At 46.4% G+C, this 24,027-nt stretch overlaps 1 protein-coding gene across 5 annotated transcripts in view; it reads left to right on the forward strand.

Moving 5' to 3' along the window:
- The first annotated feature begins 8,505 nt into the window (after positions 1-8,505).
- Positions 8,506-24,027, forward strand: part of nlgn3a (neuroligin 3a) — a 336,056-nt gene continuing 320,534 nt past the window's right edge. For 4 of the 5 annotated variants that reach the window (XM_038775279.1, XM_038775283.1, XM_038775282.1 and 1 more), the window contains exon 1: positions 8,506-8,645. The gene's annotated coding sequence lies outside the window, so the exon portion shown is untranslated. Of the gene's footprint in view, positions 8,728-24,027 lie in introns of all 5 variants that reach the window. The other variant, XM_038775280.1, reaches the window with a different exon arrangement.

The following is a 24,027-nucleotide window of genomic DNA, read 5'->3' on the forward strand; positions in this document are numbered from 1 at the left end:
TTCAATATTTTACGTTAGTTTTGCATGGACAAATCTATGTATATATTTAGTATACATACAATGATAGTTGAACACACTGTCAAAATGTGGAGGGGAAATACGTTGAATATTTGGCTAATTCAAGAAAAGAGAATGAGATGCACTATCGAGTTAACATATTGAGCGCCCTCTACTGTATCAGCACAGACTAAACAAACTCTTGTTTAGAGTCCTGCTGCAGGGCTAAATTATATAGGCAGTTGCTTTAATACTGACTGGAATTAGCCAAGCCTCTCTTCAGGTACATGCCCTTAATAGATAACCTCTGGTCCCAAAGATTAGCATATCCAGGCATCCTCCCTAACTGCTCATTCTTACTGACCAGCTGCCAATTCAAAAACCTATCACTCCTCACTATTTTCAGTGAATTTTTCCAACTGTCAGTCATGCTGGAGCACCTAAGTACATTTTGGATAGATATGTCAATTTCCCCAGTGTCCTGAAGGTGCAAAGGCACCTATTTCACAAAAAGCATCTCCAGTATGGAACTTGATTGACATTAATTTGGTAGTCTTGTTTGGTTACACAAGTCAGGGGTGAGTAACTGGTGCAGTAGCAGGTGTTCTACTGAGCAGAGATTGAAGTTGCCCATTTGTTGTCTAATCAGGATAGAGGGGACATGAGTCTATATTACCATGTCAGACTCACTTGCACTTTCTCAAATAAACTTTCAGTTTATGTAATGTTTACCATGTTTTACATGGAAGATAAGAATTTTTAGGAACAGAAAAAGGCCATTAGGCATAATAAGGCCTCAACAATACCTTCTTTGAAAGATAAAATTCAGCAGACTGCCTCTTAACTGTTTCCCATCTTCCTCCAGACATTCATTCATTTGTCTTTTTACCTCATGTTCTTCACTGATAATGTATCCCACACTCCAGTTAGGCTCAATTTCCTTCATTATTCCTGTGAGGTCAGGGTTGCTTTGTATGTCTCTGTAATCTATTTATTTTTATTTAAATGTTATCACTATAACATCATAAAGTGATCCTCTATTCACAGTTCCCATACTTTCCCTTTAGGAATAACGTAATTATGTTTTGCACTTTTCACAGTTTTTCAATAAAATGACAGTTTAAAATGTATAGGTAAAATAATGGCCAGAAATGAGATGCTTAAATTGGATGGACTAAAAATTCATGCAGCATAAGGACCATATGGAATGTTTCTGTGATAATGGGAGAAATTGGGAGCTATGGGCGTGATCTAACTAAAAACATATATAGTCCAGGGTTAGAGGGTGGTTCCTGTCACAACTCGGGAACGACCCCGCTATCTAATGGCACTATGGTTTTTTTTCATGCCCCAGCGGGGAACGCGCCCTGAGGCCGCATTCAGCGTTATTTCCTGCACTGAGGAGCTCTGGCGAGCGGGGCACCTCTGTGCAGGAAGAGGTAGGAATGCCATTTTTAAATGGCGTCACGATCTCTCAACCCTGGCCTGTGCTCCTGGCAGTGCCACCTGGGCACACTGGCAGTGCGCAGAGGCCGACCACCTGGGGGCCTCCGATCACCTGGGTGACCCCCTCAGGTACCGTTCCGCCTGGTCCCCTTTTGTGAGGACTAGTACCGAATGGCACCCAGCTGTGGTCTCCTCAGCAAGGTCGATAGATGCCAGGTGGCCATTAGATCCGGCACGAGCACAGCTAAGTGGGTTCTTAAACTTACTTAGCTGTACGTGACTGTGTCCCGCCGACTTCTCGCGAGATCTGGTTAGATTTTGCGAGGCTTAGTGGCCATCGGTAATCCCGGGGGAGGCCTCTCCCAGGATCCAACAAACGTGTCGTGCCCCCGTTCTGGCGGGACGTGGTCGGTAGATTGCACCCTATATGTGTAGTGCATGTGACCAAGGGCTGGAATACAATGATAGATATTTTTAAAAGGAGCAGAAGCATAATCCTGGGTATTGTAGATGCGCTGGAATATCTGCCGCATTGATAGAGGGAAGAATATTGGAGTCTATAGTCAAAGAAGCAGGTCAAGGATATAGGCTGAGACTAAAATAAGACTTGTAACTGTATAGCATCCAATTATGTCTCTCAATATACTTGACATAAAATAAATTACATTGAAATGCAGTGACTGTTCTTGTCATATAGGCATCTTGCAGTCTTTTCACACAGATCGATCCCACAAATAAGATGAATGACAAATTAAACATTTTTCCAGCCTCCCAGCAATATTGACTGAAAAAAGAATCATGTTCAGGGTGTATTTTAAATGATGCAGGGAGATCTTCAGCATCCATTGGAACAGATAAGTAGTACTGGAGTTTCAGGTAGATTATGTATTCAGGTTCTGGGGTATAATCTAAATTTACAATTTTCTGACTCAATTAACATCTCTACAACTGAGTACAGTTGACCCAGACAAAATCCAAATGCATTTTGAAAGGCTCTTTAATGGATGCATTTGTCCAACATAATTTCTCCAATTCTTTGAGAAATTAATACAATTGTTTGGTGAGAATAAAGTGGAAATTATAGGGCGGAATTGTTTTTTCCTTCCAATGTTTGCAGAATGCTCAAAGTAAAATAGGAGAAAATGGGCCAAAGTCTGTTATGTCAGGTTTTAACCCCCATTACATTTCTTCAGGGTTCCTGGGCTTTTCCTAAGCATTGGACACTTGGCCTGCAAACACAGAATTGTGAGGTAATGAGGTGGGGAAGTTGTTCCCAACGTTTATATAGGGTAAATAGCACAGAAACAAGTCATTTGGTCCAACTGGTCTATGTCAGTGTTTTTGCTCCACGCTTAAATTCCTTTATCCCTCATGGCCTTAGTTATATTCCACTTAAATGCATCAAATGTGTAATTATTGTTAATAATGGTTACTATTGTATACTTATTTCCCATGAAGGCATTTTGAACTCTATTAACATATTGTAAGAATTTCCAACTCCCCATGACTATTGATTTTCTTGAAAGTTTTGCATCTGTCACGTTATACCTGGAACTGAGCTCCAGAAGGTTGACTCCTTCTCTGGATCATATAAGCCTTTCACTAAAACCTAGGAAATTATGGTGCTCTTCAAACCAGCTCCCACAGCATTAATTAAGATCAATGGTGAGATTCTGAAATATGTGAACCATTTTCCAAACCTTGGGAGCTTCCTCCTGATGAAGGCTGACAGTGAAATTAATCATCACCTTCAATATCCCAGCTCAGGCTTTGGCTGACTGAGGAAAAGAATACTTGAGCACCAGGATCTCAAACACGAGTCTAAGGTTATAGATTGCTGGGCAGCAGTGATCCATGTGTTCCTGTATGCTTTGGACACTTGGGCCTGGACGTTTGCCATGACGGAGCCTACCGGTCATGGCAAAAATCCTGGAAATGGCTGAAAATTCTAAGTGCCGCCATGAACTCAGCATTACCCACCTGTGCAGGGGCTGGACTGGAGACAGAGCTTTGTGCATGCACAATTCACGGAGGCAGCTGGCAATTTAAATCAACAGCAGTCTTCACTAAAATGGTACCTTGGAAGACAAGAACGATGGTGTTTAAAGTGCACAGATTAGAACAGACAAGAGGAGGTCTGAACTTGGTGAATTCTTATGGATAGCTGGGTACCCTTTTGGAGAGGTAACGTACCCTTTGGATAGGGTGCAGGATATCTTTGGGTGAGTTAAGGCACCATTTCTGAGAGGTAAGACATTCCTTGAGATTGTTAAATGTGAACACGATTACAAACGTCTTATGCATAAAATCATTTGAAATGTACAGTTGTTAAAGAGTTGTCCAGCTATCAAGAAACTGTCCACTTGTCAAAAAAATGTTAAGGAGCTGTCTAGCTGTCAAGGAAATGTCTAGCTGTCAAATAAGTATTAAGGAGCTTTCTAGCTGACAAATCTGTCAAACCTGTTCAGGAACTATCAAATCTGTCAAAGCTATCCAGAAATGTCAAATAACTTTCCAATGGTACTGGATGCTTTGGCATGGAGGTATGGGTTAGCATGAGTTGGCATAGGAGGCATGGTCAATGGAGTGGATAGAGGGGCACAAAGTTGGCATAGGGGTGTGAGGGGCTATGAGGATGGTTAGAGGGTACCTAAGTTAGCATATGGTGTGGGGGTAATTGGAGTGGGTGGGTGGGGGCATGTGTTGGCACAGGTTGCCTTGGATAAGGTAGGGATTAGATAAGGGGGTTGGGATTGAGAGCTGGAGGGATGTTTTTGTTTTATTATTACTTTTTATTTATTTCAGCACAGTGCTGGGGCACAGAAGAAGGCCTTGCACCCAGCCTGCCTCTGTACCCAGCAGCCTGTGGATTCCCTCCAGGTTTGCTCACCCCAACTCCTGCTTCAGCCTGCGCCTACCTCCCTCCTCCCACCTCCCAACTGAAAATCTCATCTGCGGGTGGCCATTTTCAAAGGCTAGGTTCACCGAGCCAGGAGATGTCTTGACTCTGCAAACCTGACCAGGGGACAAAAATCTGCTCCTTGGACAAGTAGCACCTGTGGTGCTGTCACAAGATCCTCCAAATCCAGTGGCATGCAGGCAGGCCAAATGCAATGTTCCCTCCCAAACCAGCATGTCCAGTATTGAGGCGCTGATAACTCAAAACCAACTGCTCTGAGTGGGACTTGTCATTTGTCTGCCTGACACCAGAATCCCGAAGCAGTTTTTTGACTCAGAACCTGATGATGTTATTCCCAGGAGGTTATTCCCAGGAGGACAACTTGAGGGATGTCCTCAAAACATCCCTGAAAAAGTTAAACATGCCTACTGACTGATGCGAGTGTTTGGCTTATGACTGACCAAAATGGTGAAGGTTAATTCAGGAAGGCACTGAACACATTGAGAGACTTCGTTGGGAACACACAGAAGTAAAGTCAACGCATTGAAGATCAGGCAAAAACCTCTTAATGGCCCACTTCTCAGCACCACCTTCCCCATCATGTGGCAGAGTCCGCAAGTTCTGTATTGGACATTTCTGCAACCACCGAACCCATTAAACTGAATTGGAAGCAAGTCAACCTCAATCCCAAAGGATTATCTAATGGGAAGATTGTACCTGAAAGCATCATCTTCTATGGTGCCAAACCTCATGGCATCATATGCCCACGCAGCTCAAATTTGTGATGGGCCAAAATGTGGTCCAAACCTGTTCACTCAACAACAAATATTTAACAGAATCACCAATATCTTTAAATACCAACAATGAATGAATAAAACATCAGAAAACTGAACATTCAAATTGTTCACATTTTTTTGTAAGCTTACAAGTTTGAATTAGCAAGTAGCAGCAGGAACAAATCATTCATTCGAAAAATATTGGAGTATCAGTATGAGGTGTCAACTTGATTTTCCCCTCGCTGAAAATGTTGTGGTAAATTCACAGCATCTATTAAAGAAAAGCTCAAATTGATCAATTTTTCAATAAAATGCTCATTCTTTCTCAATAAGAGTTTCTTGTAACCTTTCTAACAACACCTGACTCTACCCCTGCCTCAGCTTATCTGTTGATAAAACCCACAACCATGCCTTTGTTATCTCTAGACTTGACTATTGCAACCTGTTTCTGACTGACCTCCAATGTTCTACCTTCCGTTAGCTTGGGTTTATCCTATTGGCTGCTGTGTGTGTCCCAATTTGGACAAAGCCTAATAACCCTTCACTCCTGCGCTTGCTGGGCTACTCTGGTTCCTGGTTAAGCAGTGCTTTGGTTTTAAAATTCTCAACCATCTTTTAATTCCCTTCATGGCCTCATCCCTCCCTATCTCTGTAATTTCCTCCAGCCCGACAACCCTCTTGCATTATCTGTGCTCTTCCAATTCTGGTCACTTGAGCATCCTCAATTTTAATTACATAATCATTGGCTGTTGTCTTCGGCAGCCAAGGTTCTAGGCTCTGGAATTTTCTCCCTAAACCTCTCTGCCTCTCTATCTCTCGTTTCTCCTTGAAGATGCTCCTTATAACCTACCCCTTTGACCAAACTGTTATTTGATAATGCTCCTGCAAAGTGTCTTTGGATATTTTAACATGTTAAAGGCTCTATTTAAATATACGTTGCTCTAGCTATTGTGGGTAATGATAAATTGCTGGAAAACATTTTCTAAAATAACTCTGCTCATGTTTCGGAAGCCTGAAACTCAAAATAAAGAACCCGAATTAGGTGCCTTACATTTAAAATTCTTATCCATCTGTTCAAATTCCTCCATGACCTCAGCCCCTCTCTATCTGTCTCTGCAAGCTCTCTCTGAGAACTCGGCAATCCACCAATCTCATTCCAACTGATTTCATAACTCTGCTTGTACCTTAAGCTCTGGAAATCCCTCCCTAAACCTCTCAATTTCTCCTCTTTTAAAACATTCCTAAAATTACATCTGACCAAATAAATGTTGGTTGGGGCACCATGCAGAATCTTCTGCTGTTCAACTAGACCCAAAGGAAATTTGACAGATACTAAACTGGCAGACAGGGCCTTGGTTTAACAGCTCATCTAAAAGTCAGCACCAGCAACAGTGTAGCAATTATATTGCCCAGAATAGCAATAAAGAGGACGATGTTCATGGTCTACTCAAATGGCATGTGATGAAATCTAAGGAACATTTGGGACTGTGGTGTGATTGAATAATACAAATCATTGTTGGGAGCAAACCTTGAACAATTCCTAAGTGGCTGGAAACTGTGACAAACCCCTTGGAATTTATGCTTGGCAAGGAATATATATTGTAAATATCAAGAGTATTGCAAATATATTGAGCCACTTCAGGGTGCAGCAAGCTGCACCGAGAAAAGTTAAATTTTATTGCACTTTCTGTAATATTCAATTTGAATTGTTTTGGAATGTACTTTTACAAATTTAATGAATAAGATGTATTTTGGGGGGGAAAGAGAATAATGGCTCAGGATTTACTGGTGACATAACAGTGTGTTTAATGGTACGCGCTGTCATTAATGTGTAAATCTCAACCAACTTGTGGTGAGGAAGGGACACCTCCCTTAGCCTCAGGGAATCAACAGCTCACTGCAAGTTTCATGATGTTGCACTTGCACATTAATTGCCAATTAAACTTGAAATAAGAAGATTTATGATCCTGAAATTCTAATCAACAAGAAAGGTAGCCATTTAAATTGCATAGTCGCAATCGTACAGGTAACCCCTTTGCTGAGCTTTTTAAAATTTTAAATTTTAATTTTTTTTTTCTTATTCTACCTTTCTCATTTTTACTCCTTAGTCCAATCTTTATTTCCCTTTCTATTTCTTTTGCTCCACCTAATTTGAATAGAATTTATTTTCCTTCTCCATCACTTCGCTGTTTCTTTCTCACGTGTTGTTCCCCTTTGGGGAAAAGAGTATTAAGAGGAGTTTTGATCGAGATTTTCAAAAATCATGTGTGATTCTGGACAGAAGAGGTGAGGAGGAAGTGTTCTCGTTTGCAGAATGGTCGAGAACCAGAAGACACTGATTTGGAGACTGACAAAAGAAGCAACTGTGACATGAGGGACATATTTAATTATGTTGCGCGTGGTTATGATTTGATGCTCTCCCTGAGAACGTGTTGGAGGCAACTTCAATCTCGGTTTTCTTAAGAAAATTGGATAATTACTTGAAGCACAAAATGACACTGCAGGGCTGTGGGCTAAACGGCAGGGAGTGGGACCAGTTGAGTTATTTTTCAGAGAGCCCTCATGGACGTGACGGTCCGAATTGCCGCCTTCTGTTCTGCAAACACTCTCTGATTCTATCATCTAAATTCTTAAGGAGATAAACTGTTGATCGTCCAGAAGCAACTTTACCAAGCTTGTCCCACTTTTATCAGCAATTTAAAAGGAATCAATATTTCGACTGAAGGTTGAGGGGTCAATTCTGAAAATGCTGGATAAACTCAGCAGGTCCGGCAGCATGGGACGCCAGACCTGCTGAGTTTATCCAGCGTTTTCTGCTGTTATTTCAGATTTCCAGCATCTGAAATATTTTGCTTTTATTTGAGGCGGGGGGGGGGGGGGGGGGGGGGAGGGAGAGAGGGAAACTACCTAATGGGGCATGCTGCAAGAATCCCGTTCCAGCAAACTTTGGACCAATTATTCTCCAAAACAGGGAGACCCTTCAGCCCATCTACCTCATGCGTTGACAACCCCCGCCCAATATCCGACCCCTTTGAAGTGTCTAAAATCTCCAGGCAAGCCAGTGTTGTGAGACGAGTTGGGAAGCCGGCTGTCTGAATGCAAACTCCGGCCGTGCATCTTTGAGAATATGCTTCGGGTTGAGTGATGGAGGAGGGAAGGGGTGGGGGGGGGGGGGGGGGCGCTTCTCTTCCTCCCCCAATCTCAGTCTTCTCCCGGCTGATGAAGATTCAGGTCACGTCGCGCTTTTGCGGTGGACGCGCATTGCTCGTTCCAGCGGCACGTTCCTGTCGCCCCCCCCCCCCCCCCCCCCCCCACACTTCCCCTCCCCCTCCTCCTCCTCACAACACCACTTGCAGTGAAAGGAGACGAGTCTCGGCGGTGGAAGAGACAGCGGACTGGAGAGTCACATCCGAGCGGAGAAAGGGCTCCATCCCTCCCCCCCCCCCCACCCCCCGGGGGACGTGGCCATGGAAGTGCTGGCGAGTTGCACAGCTTCGGAGCGATCCTGATAAGCCTTTCAGTCCCAGGTAAGAGTCCCCGCCATGGAACCGGGAGCAGGAGCTGATGCGAGTGATCACCGGAGATCCAGCATCCACTGAAGGGGTTGAGGTGAGGAGGGGGCTCACTCACTCACTCTCATTAGTTATTCTGTCCGTTCTCTTCTTCAACCTTCTTCATGTCCTGCCGAACCTTTTTGCCCGTCCGCTGATACCCACTGTCACCTCTTTTGACTATTTCTCCATCTTTACAGCTGTTCAATAACAATATCCCACAGTGTCCAAACCAAAAACAAGTGTTTTTCTGAGGGGAGATCTGCCCTAGGATCCGGGCGAGAGAAAAAAAAAACAAGAACTGATGGTTGATGATCTTTCTATATTTGTGATGCTGTGTTTTGATGGAATTGGTACGAAGTCTGGTTTGGTGTTGAATGCAAATAGGTTTGAAATTTCCTGCTGCTTGATTGGGGTTTTCGTTTCGCTCCTCCGACTTCCCTGCTTGTTTCAGTGTGGGTGCTTTACATCTTGAATCTCCTTTAAATATTGCTTTGCATGATTTCTAAAAAATATAAATTAATTGATCAGTGTGGACTTAGGGGGGGGGGGGGGATCTCCAGGCTAGCTGTTGTCATGGAGATTGAGTCTAGTCAAGTGAGTGTGTGTGTTTGTGTGCAAGTTGAAAGCAAAATAACATTTCTCCGTATAGAAATAATAAATGTTTTTTGTTTGATAAACAAAACGTGGAGATGAATAAAGATAAGATTTTTCGAACGGAAGAAGCATATTGTCCTTTTGCTCCAGGAAAGGATCTGGACTTTGCTCATGAATATCTCCCCATCACCTTGTTTGTGTGCAATTTCCACTTGAGTTGGGCTTGATTTGATGGGTTCCTCCACCTCCTCTGGTTTTACCCTGGTTAGGCGCATAATCTGAACGACATATAATGTTGGAGATTTACTGATTATTGTGCAGCCAGCTATTAATCGTCTTCAGTGCTGGTCTGCTACCCCCACCCCCGCTCTCTCTCTCTCTCTGCCCACCCCCCCCCCCCCCCCCCAAGCCTTGATGCAGGATTTTTTTCCCTCTCCTCTAAAGTGTTTAGGGTGGTTTTTGTGAGCTGTTTTTTTTTCCCTATTCATATTCGGGTCTCGTAGACTGGCTCTAACTGGAATCCCTGCTGCTTTAAACAGATCCCATTCAATAGAAACCGCCAAACATCCATGCACTGCATCTGAGCAGCTAAGTCACTAACCCTTTCAGAACTGAAGGGCCTCCCGGTCGCATATTGAGGGTTGAGAAATTTAAGAAATAGTATTGTGCCCTTCTAAAATCAGCTATGTGCTTTCTAATAAAGGAAACACTGCCTCATTTCATGTGATACATAAATATGCCCATCCTGTTGGGGTTTATACATTTCCATATATTGTCAGAATTTTAAAAGGTCTCTTTTTTTCAAAATGTAAGCGTGTAGCCTTTTTTCTGCCTCCTTCAAATAGTATTTTGAAATGTGACCTTTCTCCACCTGATTGTGCTGTTTTCAAAGTGTTTGGCTAATGCTTAGTTTGAAAGGCATTTACTTTAATCTTGCAAGTGAAAAGTGCATTGAATTCCTAAATAGTTCATTCCCAATTCCATTCGTACCATGGGTATAAGGTTTATATCATATCATCTCAACTTCAAGTCCTGAAAAGATCGTTGGCTTCAATTTGATATTCAATTGTCAAAACATAGAATAAAAGTGTGGAGGTGTCTGTCTAATTGCAGCAGTATATATGTTTATGTACAGTTGAGTTGGGATATGTGCAATGTGCATGTATTGTGCATGCATATTGTATCTATTTCTAGTGTTTATGTGTCCTATGTGTATGCTCTATGTTTTTAAATATGTGTGCCTAAGCTCCTGTATACAGAGTTTTACTTGTGGACAAATGTTTTATTTCCGAATACAATTTTGTTTTGTTCCCAGTGAAATCTTAATTTTAAATATTGCACTGTCAGTGGAATTGTAATTGAGCTGCTTAACTTGACAAAGGGATTCAATGGGATAGACACAGAGAAGCTATTTCCTCTGGCGGGGAAACCCAGAACAAGAAGGCACAATCTTAACATTGGAACTAGGCCATTCAGGAATACAATCAGAATGCACTTTTTCACAAATCAGGATGCACTTTTTCAGACAAAGTGTAATGGAAATCTCAAAATCACTCCCTAAAAGAATGCTAGGTTTATTGGATTTTTCAATACTAAGATCAATAGATTTTTGTTAGGTGAGGTTTAGGTGAGATTATCAAGGGATATGGATCAAAGGTGGGTAAATGGAGTTCAGGTACAAATTAGCCATGATCTAATTGAATGGTAGAATACGCTTGAGGGCTGAATCATCTACTCCTGTACTTGTGTGCTGAGTTGATGTTAACACCAAGAATGGCCTGCACACAGTTCATTTTTGGGAGGAGGGCCTGAGCTATCCTAAAATGCAATTGCTTCTGCTAATTGAATAAATCTTTAGTCAACAAATGTCACTCAGTTGTCAGGAGATTCAATCTGCAGCTATCTTGCTGAAATATTAATACAAGCACTGCATAGAAAATTGTATCCACTGAAAGAGGCAGCTGTGTGAGTGACAGCCACTGTTATTTGAATTTTAATCTGCTGGAGTTTGATGGAAAAGGAGAAGTCTCACATACACCAAGTAGGAAGAGGGGGGCAGGCATGAGCATGTCTGAATTATGGCTGAGTGTGGTGAGATGAAAACTGGTGGGTTAGTCTGATTTTCTTTTTTAAATTAGTGGCAGTAGATGTTAATAACAACTTGGCATTAAAACATATCTTCTACGAAATGAGACATGGTGAAATATTGAGTCAGAATGACCGAGAAAGTCCCAGGTTTAATCCCTAGCCAATATTGATTGATGACCAGCAGCGTGGGGTTATGGGTGTTAGATTTGATCTCAGTACCTCTGGGCTGGAGAGAGGAAATTCAGGCAGCGTTCATCCAGTGACCTCTGCTGGAAAGGGCATGTATATGGACATCAGGTGTGAACAGGATCAATTCGCAGTGCAACCCGTCACATTCAAGATACCACTGAAACGTGTCTATGTTCACACATGCAAAACAGTCACATCTGTGACGCATCAGAGCACATGGATCTATACCCCAGCAAGAGGTAATACTTTCAGGGAAGGAGAAGGATTAAAAGGGGACTTGGAGAGAAGTTGAGATATAGAAAACATGGAGATTTTGTAAATTGCTGATATTTTTGTTTCTCTTTTTTTACTCATTCTTGGGGTGTGCGGGTCACTGACAAATCCAGCATTTATTACTCATTCCTGATAGCCTATGGGCAGGTGGTGGTAGGCACCCTACAATTGAGTAGCTTGGTAAGCCATTTCAGAGTCAGCCACATTACTGTTGGCCTGGAATCACATTTAAGGCCAGACCAGGTAAGGACCGGAGATTTTCTTCCCTGGAGGACATTAACCAGACGGGTTTTTACAACTATTTGGTAACTTCATTCCCGTACCAGCCTCCCCGGACAGGCGCCGGAATGTGGCGACTAGGGGCTTTTCACAGTAACTTAATTGAAGCCTACTCGTGACAATAAGCGATTTTCATTTCATTATTAATGAGACCCGAATGATAGCCAATCGTCTTATGTCAATAACACTGAAATGCTTGGTTTTCAGTTATTGACTTGACTCCATAAAGGAGCATGACAGAAATATTTCTCAGAACTTGGCTTTAAGAAATAGATCATATGCCCATATTATTTCAGTTGTATACAGTGATGCAGTCTAATTGTTTAATTATGATGACTCATTAGAGATATTAAATAAATCAGTGGGTTTATATTTACACATTATGTTCAGAGGATCATCAGTCTCCTGTGTTTGTAGGTGTCAAACATTGTTCTGAGCTTCCAGTCAGATTTTGTTTATTCTTGGACAAAATAAACCCTGTTTGAATCATATTTAAGTAAATGATTGCTTTCACCTCCATCTGTAATTTCTTTGACCAAGTACTGTGTCTAAACACCGCTGCATATACTACACACCATGAAAACAGAAAATGATGGAAATTCTCTGTAGGCCTAGCAGCATCTGTTGAAAGAAAAACAGCATTAATGTATTAGTTCTGTGGTCTTTCATCAGAATTCTCTGCTTTTATTTCAGATTTCCAGCATCACTACATTGAGTTCTAATTCAAGCCCCTGTTATTCACAATGCTCCTATTTCCCCTCTGGTACACACAATGCTCTACCATAGAATTGTTGCACAGCACAGAAGGAGACTGCAGGCTCTTCGGAAGAACAGTCCAGTTGGTCCCACTTCCCCACTCTTCCCTCATGCTCTTCCAATTCTTCCTCTTTCAAGTATTTATCCAATTCTCTTTTGAAAGCTACTGTTAAATCTTTATTCAATACGCTATCAGACATGCATTCCAAATTTGAATTACTCTTTGGGTATCAGTTTTTTTGTCTAATCAATGTTATCGTCTTATCAATCACCTAAATTTTGTGCTCTCTGGTTAATGACCATTCAGCGATTGGAAATATCTATCTACATCCCGAGTTATTTTGAAAAACCTCACAAATTCTGTCCTTAGCATTCTGTAGCAGATTTTCGACCCTATTTGTGTAATTGTAATCCCTCATCCCTGGACCCATTCTAAGAAATCTATTCTGTACCTTTTTCAAACATGTGATGTTATTCCTCAAGTATGATGCCCAGGATTGAATGCATTGCTCCAGATGGGGTTAATCTAATGTGTTATATTGGTTTAGCGTATCTTCCTGGCTTTTGTGCTCTACAGGGAAGTAGGTGGTGCCCGGGGAGAGTTATAACTTTTCTGGCATACTGGGAGCTGAGTGGGTTAAGCTGGCCAATCAGGAGGTTCGGGTTTCCTCGCAAGCTGTGTCTGATGCCACCAGCAAGATTTTTTACCCACACATCCACCTGATAGAAAAGGAACAGGTGGAGAAGATGCCACTGAACCATGTATGCCAGATTCCTGAACCCTGAGGGAGGAGCAAGAGTCCAATATTGAAAGTGCTTGGCGGGGGGGGGTGGAGGTAAAGTGAGAAGTTTGAACCCTGACCCCAATTGGCAAGGTCCAATCTTCAGGTGGATGCTAATCCCTGGGATGTTTTTTTGGGGGGGAGGGAGAGGGGTGGAATATGATTCTGGAGGGCAATCTAGCCGTGGCTCTGGGGATGGTGGAAGGAGAGTGTAAAATCCTCGGGTGGGGTCTAATTCGCGATTCTACTGGTGCAACGCCAAAGGGTGTGCAATAGAAACAGAAAATATTGAAAATGGTGAGGAAGTCAGGCAGCTTCTATGGAAAGAAAACAGACTAACGTTTCAGGGCAATGACATAATCAAACGTGATCCAACTTTAGCAAATCCCTGCTAGCTCTCCTTTATTGGTCGAAGCTCGTTTAAGTGGCTGTTAAATTTCTCCAGAATAATTGTATTTAAAGGTTTTCCAAAACCGACAGTAACTTTACTACACCAGCATATTCCTCTGGCATTTACATTACCCCAAAATGTCTCCAGTATTTTCAGTATTTTCCTGCGATCCTGTACTCGGAATTATCCCGTGTTAACCCTCCTGTGTTCCCCAGTATTCCCAGTATGCTCCTGTGACTCTTGTTTCTTTGCAATGCTGGCCATTTTGCCATGTAAGCTAATGTAATATTATTTGCTTGACAATTAGTTGTGCCATTTGACAATATTCTTTTAGTTACCATATATGGCATATACTGTTGAAACTAATTATTGGGAGAATTGGAAATATTTCTGATTCTGAGCAGCATGACCAAGGAGAGGATTAGAACAATGGAGATGATGTACAAGGCTGCTTGAAATAACAAGAATTTGTAATAATGAGTAATAAAGAGGGTTTGTAGTAACAAGAGCTTTGTAACATCAAGGATTTGAAATAAAGAGAGATTGCAGTAATGAGAGATTGGTAATGAGTTTTGTCATGGGAATGCCTAATAAAGAAGTTAGTAATAATGAGGAAGATTATCACAATGATTTGTAATAATAATGAGATTTGTAGTCACTAAAATTAGCAAAGGAGTAGATTTTTTAATACCGTACAGCCTAAAAGCTTTCCTTGGCCATTAGACTAGTGGAATTATGTTGTGTGACTTCAGCCTGTCAGAAAAGGGCACCCCTGACCTTGGATAATTTTCCAGCCTGATGGTGGCAGAATGTGACTGCGACAGGCTTTAGAGGCCTGGTATAACGGCTTGAATTGAAAATGCGCATCCTTGCATCCAAGTTCCTTCATTTCCTGGCTCCTTATATATTTAACCTTCTCTTTTATAAACCTCTGAGAAGTTTGTATTCCTCCGACTCTGAGGCGGGATTCTCTGACCCCGCACCAGGCCGGAGAATCGGCAGGGGGGGCGGCGTGAATCCCGCTCCAACGCCGGCTGCCGGATTCTCCGGCGCCGGTTTTTCGGCGGGGGCGGAAATCGCACCGCGCCGGTCGGGGGCCGTTGCCAGTGGCCCCCCACCCATCCCCTGACAATTCTCTGGCCCGCTTGTTTTCGGCAGGTCCCGCTGGCGTGAAATACAGCAGGTCCTTACCGGCAGGACCTGGCTCTGTGGGCAGCGGAGTCCTCGGGGGGGGCCTGGCCTGCGATCGGTGCCCACCGATCCGCGGGCGGGCCTGTGCCATGGGGGCACTCTTTCCTTCCGTGCCGGCCGGTGTAACGGTCTGCCATGGCTGGTGTGGAGAAGAACCCCCCATGTGCATGCGCTGGGATGATGCCAGCACACGCTGGCGCTCCCGTGCATGCGCCAACTCGTGGCTGCTGGCGGAGGGCCTCCGACGGCAGTTGGCACAGCGCCAAGCCCTTCGGCGCCAGCTGGCACGGTGCCAACCCTGCCGGCCTAGCCCCTGAAGGTGCGGAGGATTCCACACCTTCCGGGTGACCCGACGCTGGAGTGGTTCACGCCACTCCTGGGCACCGGTACGGCCAGCCCCGCCGGTTAGGGGAGAATCCCATCCCAGTCATTTGTGCATTCCCCTATTTCTTTACGTGGCCTCAGTAGTCATGCCCCCCCGCCTCCCCCCTCCCCCCACCGCCCTGGGCCCCATGGTCAGGAATCAATTTCCGAAACTTCTCAATCTGTCTACCTCCTTCTCTCATTTTGTAAGACTCTCTTTAAAACTCACCCCTTTGACCAAGCTTTTAGTCACCGTTCCTCAAACCATACCTAGGTCTTGGATCTTTAAGAAACCCTCCTAATTATTTCCTTTGTTTCCATTTCTTTTCTTTTCTTATTTTTGGTCCATGGACCCATATTCTGGATGTGCCTTTCAGCAGAACACTCCAGTTGAAGCAGCTTACTTATCAGGACAGTGTGATCAATGTTTTATATTTTGCAGAGGAGAAATCAGATTCTTTAGCGCCGAGTGAATCTTAGGAACAGGTTGATTCGATTGGCTAATTTGCAGCCAGTGGGTTGGCCAGGGACAGTGTTCTGCCTGACAATAGTCAGTGATTGGTTTCTGCGCGATGCTTTCTTGGAGAACTTGGCAGAAGTGTTTAGACCTTAGAAGGAGAAGGATCATTCTCTGTCTCTTGCTTGATTTATTGTTCTAAAACCACCGAGTGCCTGGCACCTATTTACTGTAAACCCGAATTATCCCGAATCAGCTGAGAAAGTAGACAGCCTTGCCAGAGAAAACCATCTCAAGCCTAAAAGAAAGAAGTACAAAAACAAAAGCCTGAGCTCCAGAAAGACATTAACTGAAAGTATCCCAGTACATCAAAGATCAGTTATCCTTGTATTTTCTTAATATTTTCTTTACCTTTCAACCAGCCTTTTCCCTCTGATTTTAGTCTCTGTGTGTGTGTGTAGAGAGTGGGGATAGTTAGAAGTGGGGGGTTGGGAAAGGGGTTTTAGATATTCAGTTAAATGTTTCTATCAGTTTAATCATAATACTGAACCTGGTGATTGCAGTTTATTGGGCTCGGAATTGACCGCGCACTAACCCAGCGATTGGATATATGAGGTTCCTTGGGACACTTTTCTACATGTGATAAAAGTACAGGACTTTAGGCAGAATATTACTGGGGTGGAACGGGGGGGGGGGGGGGGGGGGGGGGAGGTTTGCTGCTGATGGATTGCCCTTCCTGGAAGTACAAACAAAGCCGATCTGATCGCTCCATGCCAGTCTGCCCCTCACGATTTAAGAGGGGCAGAGTGGAACTTCCAATCCGCCAAAACAACTGAGGAGGAAATCCAGCCTTTGTGAGCTGCTCATTAATCAGATTCCCTGGCAGTTCCATCAGTCCTGGCAGCACCAAGAGTGAAATAGTGGGTGTTGCAACGAGAAAGAAGGTTCAATGGATCCCTGAAAACAGATATGTCCGGGGTCATGAGCAGGGAGTATTTGGGCAGGTTAGGGAGGGAGCTATGGTATGAGGAGGTAAGTTCAATGCAATCGGTGGGTTGGAAGAAAGGGCATGGGTTCTATCTTAAGGGGCTGAGCTGATCGCTGATCCAAAAAGGGTAGCCCCTGAAGATAGAACCTCTACTTGCTTCCCGGAGAATTCTCCTTTACCTTCTCGCATCTCTTGCTCATTTTGCTTTGAGATCTGGATGAAGTAAATCCAGATGGGATTTTGGCCTTGTACCTAACAACAAGTCCCCTGGAGAGAGCCCGGTTGTGGATGGTTGAGTGATACGCTACTGGAAAGAATTTCACCTTGTTCTCCCAAGCCAGATCCATATTAAGCCACCAAACGTACAACCTGGCTTGACTTTTCATTCTGGAAGCACGTGGATGAGACTCATGAATTTCACCCATGACTTGCGAATGGGGGCAGAATGACACACTCTTGACCCCCACCAGTATGCATCCATCCTGCACACTTAATTCATCCCTACACTTCACATCAGGTTTCACCTCATCATCTTCCATGCATCAGAAATCTTTTAACTTGTGACAGAATAGGATCTCTGTCTATCTATTGCTTAATCTGCTTTGCACTTAATGTGCCAATCTCTCGAGTAAGAAAATAGTATCCGGATGACACAATACCTTAGATGGCAAATCCAGTAACGGTAGACGACTGAACATCCGCATTTGCATTGTCTTTCCCTGCTGTGTGCACAATATTGTACTGATAAGCTGACAATGTAAGCACACAGCGTTTTATTCTTGCTGAGGCCCTGGAAGGAATACATTTTGACTTGCATAAAAGACTTATCATTGGCTTGTGGTTGTACACATGAACGACCATAGGGGTACTGCTGAAATGTTTTCACCGCAAAATAGATAGCTAGACCTTCTTTGTCCAACTGTGGATATCCTTTTTCAGCCTTTGCCAGTGTACGAAATGTAAAACCAATAGGTTTGTTGGATCCATGCTCCATTAAATGAGAAAGTATCGCCCCCCCCACACATCATAGGGCAAGGCATCACGACAGATTAACTTCCCTGCCTGGATCAACACATTAGCCAACTCTTCAGCGTTTTCACATGGACTCCTACTTTCTTTGTGCAGAAGTAGATACAGTGGAGCCAACAGGTCTGGCAAGGACCTTCCAGGATAGTTTACTTAAGACCAAAAATGACATGAGTTATGACACATTCTGGACTCTGGAGCTTCCTTAATCATTCAAACTTTCATTCCCACAGGACATAAGCCTTGTGCAGTGATTCTGTGTCCTAGATATTCCATGCATTGTGCCTGGAAAATGCAATTGCTCTGCTTCAGATGCAGTTCCGCCTCTGAAAACCTTTATAAAACTTCATCACATTTGTTGAGGTGCTCCTCCTCCATCTGTGCGCGATCTGGAGGGGCCCACCTTCTTCCGCGTCGGCCTGCTGTGTAGATCCTCCATGTCGCGCGGGGCCGGCATGGAAGCAGCCGCTGCACACATCTGCGGACCCGCAGCCGGAAGTGCAAGGCCGCGTGTCAGCAGCTGGAGCTGCATGGAGCACTCCGGCGCTGTGCTGGCCCCCTATGGGCCACGGAATCACTGGGTCAAGAGGCCCATTGATGCTGGCGTGAAACACTCCTGTGCTAACATCGGCGTCAGCACTTTGCCACTGCTTTGAAGAATCCCGGCCCTGGACTCTCCAGTGTATGTCCAAAGTTAATCTCTGCTGGAGTAAGGGCTGACACTTGGTTGTAGTCCTACATCGACTTGTAGGTCTGTTTTCTGATTACGGACATGGAGGCTCCTGTGTTCACCTCCATCTTGGTTTGCTTACCATCTACCACCACTATAGTAAAAATAGGTTCTACTAGTGCCTCATTCACATTAGACATGTTGCAAGTATGCTCCTCTGTCTGCCCCAAGCTTCCCACATGGCACGTAGCTGCTCGAAGCTTCCGAAAATTTAAGTTTCTTGCTCATCCTTTGCTTTGCCTTTTGCACCTCTGTATTTCTTCGCTAACTGCCCCTTCTTATTGCATCGGTGACAAAGGGCGGGACTCTCCGACCCCCCACCAGGTCGGAGAATCGCCGGAGGGGGCGGCGTGAATCCTGCCCCCACCGGCCGCTGAATTCTCTGGCACCGATGGGCTGAAGTCCTGCTGGTTCTTTGCCAGTCCCACCGTAAATTAGATTAGGTCCCTTACCGGCGAGACCTGGCGGCGCGGGCGGACTCCGGGGTCCTGGGGGGGGGGGGGGGCGCGGGGCAATCTGGCCCCAGGGGGTGCCCCCATGGTGGCCTGACCCGTGATCGGGGCCCACCGATGCGCGGGCGGGCCTGTGCCGTGGGCCACACTTTTCCTACGCGTCGGCCGTGTCAGCCTCTGCGATGGCTGACACAAAGGTGAACCCCCCCTGCGCATGCGCGGGAATGACGTCAGCAGCCGCTGACGCTCCCGTGCATGCGCGTACCCACGCCGGCCGGCGGAGTCCCTTCAGCCCCGGCTGGTGTGGCGCCAAAGGCCTTCCACCTTTCCGCACCTTTGGGGCGGGCCGACGCTGGAGTGGTTCACGCTACTCCATTCCGTTGGAACCCCCCGACCCGCCGAGTACGGGATAATTCCACCCAAACAGTGTCCAGAAACCTTCAATGGTTCGCATAGTGTGGCAGTCCACACCGAAAACACTCCACAGCTTTCACTTTTCAGCATACGGCTTCTTTCTGTACTTGGTGCAGCGCCCTTGACTAGGCACCACCATTAGCCTACTGAATATGTCTAGCCTTGCAAGCAGCCAGTTCTATGTCTGGAGCAATGTTCAGAGTCACCTTTAAAAGTTAGAGTGGTTTCACCCGATAAATGACGCTGAAAGCTGTCCTCGTTTATGCCGCAGGCCAGCCTATCTCACAGCATATCATCTAAAATTGCTCGAAAATCTGTGTTCTTAAAGCTGGTGCAATTCTGCCTCAAAGTTAGCTACTGATTGACCTGCTTTTCAAAAATGGCTGCGAAATTTGAACCTTTGAAAAATCACCGAGTGCTTCCGGTTATGGTGAATCTGTTTCAGAGCAACTAAAACTGCAAATGAAATTTCCCCTGGCTTCCGTGACATGGCCAGATTCCATATCAACTTAATAATCTTTACTCCACGTGCACTCCGAAGAATTGAACACAGTTTTGTCTCATCTTCTATTCATTTGTAAAAAGGAAATGCTCATCAAACTCATCAACCACCCTGAACATAGCCATGGTGCTGCTAACTTGAAATTCTGTTGAATGAACCTGCTATGAAAACTACCTACTCACTAAATACAACCTCGTGTTGCCACGCTGAACATCAAAAATCTTTGTATTCTTTTCTTGTTATTTTCTCCTTGTCGCCAAAAAGGTGAAGAAAGGCAGTTGAATCCGTGTTTAAAAGACAGAACTTTTTTATTTAAATAAATAACAAAGTTTAACAATAATTCATTACAACAGTGGTAACAGTAATGACTATGAAAACTGGACCACAAGTAAAGCAAGTCTTGCTTCCAGGTTACCTACTTACAGACTGGAAGGACCGTACATTCTTCAAACCCTCAACAGGTGCCAGTAAAACAATTACTTTTTAGAACATTCTACTCAAAATGACATTTTGTAACACCCTCAAATTAATTTTTATTCCTCTTTGTTAACATATCTCCAACAACATCCCTTCCCCTGTTTCTCGATAGCCTGCTCTCACCCACAATGCCTCATCACTGTGTTCTCCAATTCTAACTCTCTCACTCTGACCTTTTGTGAATGTTCCCCTCCTTTCACTGACAATTGCCAACCATTTTGACAGCTGTCTATGCCCCTGCCTCCAGAATCCCCCCCCCCCCCCCACTCTACTTCTCACTTTTCGTTTTAAAACCCTCATTAAAGCCCAGTTCTAAAATTAAACCGTTGGCACCTCTGCTAATGTAGTGTCCACAGTGACTCGGTCACTCTGGGTTCAAGTCCCATTGAGTTTGGATTTGAGTGCAAAACTGCGAGGCTGACCTGTTGACCCTCCAGCACAGTACGGAGGGAGCGGCTGCACAGTACGGAGGGAGCGGCTGCACAGTACTGAGGGAGTAGCTGCACAGTACTGAGGGAGTGGCGGCACAGTACTGAGGGAGTGGCTGCACAGTTCTGAGTGAGTGGCTGCACATTACTGAGGGAGTGGCTGCACAGTACTGAGGGAGTGGCTGCACAGTACTGAGGGAGTGACTGCACAGTTCTGAGTGAGTGGCTGCACAGTACTGAGTGAGTGGCTGCACAGTACTGAGTGAGTGGCTGCACAGTACTGAGTGAGTGGCTGCACAGTACTGAGGGAGTGGCTGCACAGTACGGAGGGAATGGCTGCACAGTACTGAGGGAGTGGCTGCACAGTACTGAGGGAGTGGCTGCACAGTACTGAGTGAGTGGCTGCACAGTACTGAGGGAGTGGCTGCACAGACTGCTAGGCTGACCCTCCAGCACAGTACTGAGGGAATGGCTGCACAGTACGGAGGGAGCGGCTGCACAGTACTGAGGGAGTAGCTGCACAGTACTGAGGGAGTGGCTGCACAGTACTGAGGGAGTGGCTGCACAGTTCTGAGTGAGTGGCTGCACAGTACTGAGGGAGCGGCTGCACAGTACTGAGGGAGTGGCTGCACAGTACTGAGGGAGTGGCTGCACAGTACTGAGGGAGTGGCTGCACAGTTCTGAGTGAGTGGCTGCACAGTACTGAGGGAGCGGCTGCACAGTACGGAGGGAGCGGCTGCACAGTACTGAGGGAGCGGCTGCACAGTACTGAGGGAGCGGCTGCACAGACTGCTAGGCTGACCCTCCAGCACAGTACTGAGGGAGTGGCTGCACAGTACGGAGGGAGCGGCTGCACAGTACTGAGGGAGCGGCTGCACAGTACTGAGTGAGTGGCTGCACAGTACTGAGGGAGTGGCTGCACAGTACTGAGTGAGTGGCTGCACAGTACTGAGGGAGCGGCTGCACAGTACGGAGGGAATGGCTGCACAGTACTGAGTGAGTGGCTGCACAGTACGGAGGGAGCGGCTGCACAGTACTGAGGGAGCGGCTGCACAGTACTGAGGGAGCGGCTGCACAGTACGGAGGGAGCGGCTGCACAGTACGGAGGGAGCGGCTGCACAGTACTGAGGGAGCGGCTGCACAGTACTGAGGGAGCGGCTGCACAGTACGGAGGGAGTGGCTGCACAGTACTGAGGGAGCGGCTGCACAGTACTGAGGGAGCGGCTGCACAGTACGGAGGGAGCGGCTGCACAGTACGGAGGGAGCGGCTGCACAGTACTGAGGGAGCGGCTGCACAGTACTGAGGGAGCGGCTGCACAGTACGGAGGGAGTGGCTGCACAGTACTGAGGGAGTGGCTGCACAGTACTGAGGGAGCGGCTGCACAGTACGGAGGGAATGGCTGCACAGTACGGAGGGAGCGGCTGCACAGTACGGAGGGAGTGGCTGCACAGTACTGAGGGAATGGCTGCACAGTACGGAGGGAGCGGCTGCACAGTACGGAGGGAGTGGCTGCACAGTACTGAGGGAGCGGCTGCACAGTACTGAGGGAGCGGCTGCACAGTACGGAGGGAGTGGCTGCACAGTACTGAGGGAGTGGCTGCACAGTACTGAGGGAGCGGCTGCACAGTACGGAGGGAGCGGCTGCACAGTACTGAGGGAGTGGCTGCACAGTACTGAGGGAGTGGCTGCACAGACTGCTAGGCTGACCCTCCAGCACAGTACTGAGGGAGTGGCTGCACAGTACTGAGGGAGCGGCTGCACAGTACTGAGGGAGCGGCTGCACAGACTGCTAGGCTGACCCTCCAGCACAGTACTGAGAGAGTGGCTGCACAGTACTGAGGGAGTGGCTGCACAGTTCTGAGGGAGCGGCTGCACAGTACGGAGGGAGTGGCTGCACAGTACTGAGGGAGCGGCTGCACAGTACGGAGGGAGTGGCTGCACAGTACTGAGGGAGCGGCTGCACAGTACTGAGGGAGCGGCTGCACAGTACGGAGGGAGTGGCTGCACAGTACGGAGGGAGTGGCTGCACAGTACTGAGGGAATGGCTGCACAGTACTGAGGGAGCGGCTGCACAGTACTGAGGGAGCGGCTGCACAGTACGGAGGGAGTGGCTGCACAGTACTGAGGGAGCGGCTGCACAGTACGGAGGGAGCAGCTGCACAGTACTGAGGGAGCGGCTGCACAGTACTGAGGGAGCGGCTGCACAGTTCTGAGGGAGCGGCTGCACAGTACTGAGTGAGTGGCTGCACAGTACTGAGGGAATGGCTGCACAGTACGGAGGGAGCGGCTGCACAGTACTGAGGGAGCGGCTGCACAGTACGGAGGGAATGGCTGCACAGTTCTGAGGGAGCGGCTGCACAGTACTGAGGGAGCGGCTGCACAGTACTGAGTGAGTGGCTGCACAGTACTGAGGGAGCGGCTGCACAGTACTGAGGGAGCGGCTGCACAGTACGGAGGGAGCGGCTGCACAGTACTGAGGGAGCGGCTGCACAGTACTGAGGGAGCGGCTGCACAGTTCTGAGGGAGCGGCTGCACAGTACTGAGTGAGCGGCTGCACAGTACTGAGGGAGCGGCTGCACAGTACTGAGTGAGTGGCTGCACAGTACTGAGGGAGCGGCTGCACAGTACTGAGTGAGTGGCTGCACAGTTCTGAGGGAGCGGCTGCACAGTACTGAGGGAGTGGCTGCACAGTACGGAGGGAGCGGCTGCACAGTTCTGAGGGAGCGGCTGCACAGTACGGAGGGAGCGGCTGCACAGTACGGAGGGAGCGGCTGCACAGTACGGAGGGAGCGGCTGCACAGTACTGAGGGAGTGGCTGCACAGTACTGAGGGAGTGGCTGCACAGACTGCTAGGCTGACCCTCCAGCACAGTACTGAGGGAGTGGCTGCACAGTACTGAGGGAGCGGCTGCACAGTACTGAGGGAGCGGCTGCACAGACTGCTAGGCTGACCCTCCAGCACAGTACTGAGAGAG

The sequence above is a fragment of the Scyliorhinus canicula genome, chromosome 17 (genome assembly GCF_902713615.1).
Source record: "Scyliorhinus canicula chromosome 17, sScyCan1.1, whole genome shotgun sequence".
Classification (NCBI taxonomy): Eukaryota; Metazoa; Chordata; class Chondrichthyes; order Carcharhiniformes; family Scyliorhinidae; genus Scyliorhinus; species Scyliorhinus canicula.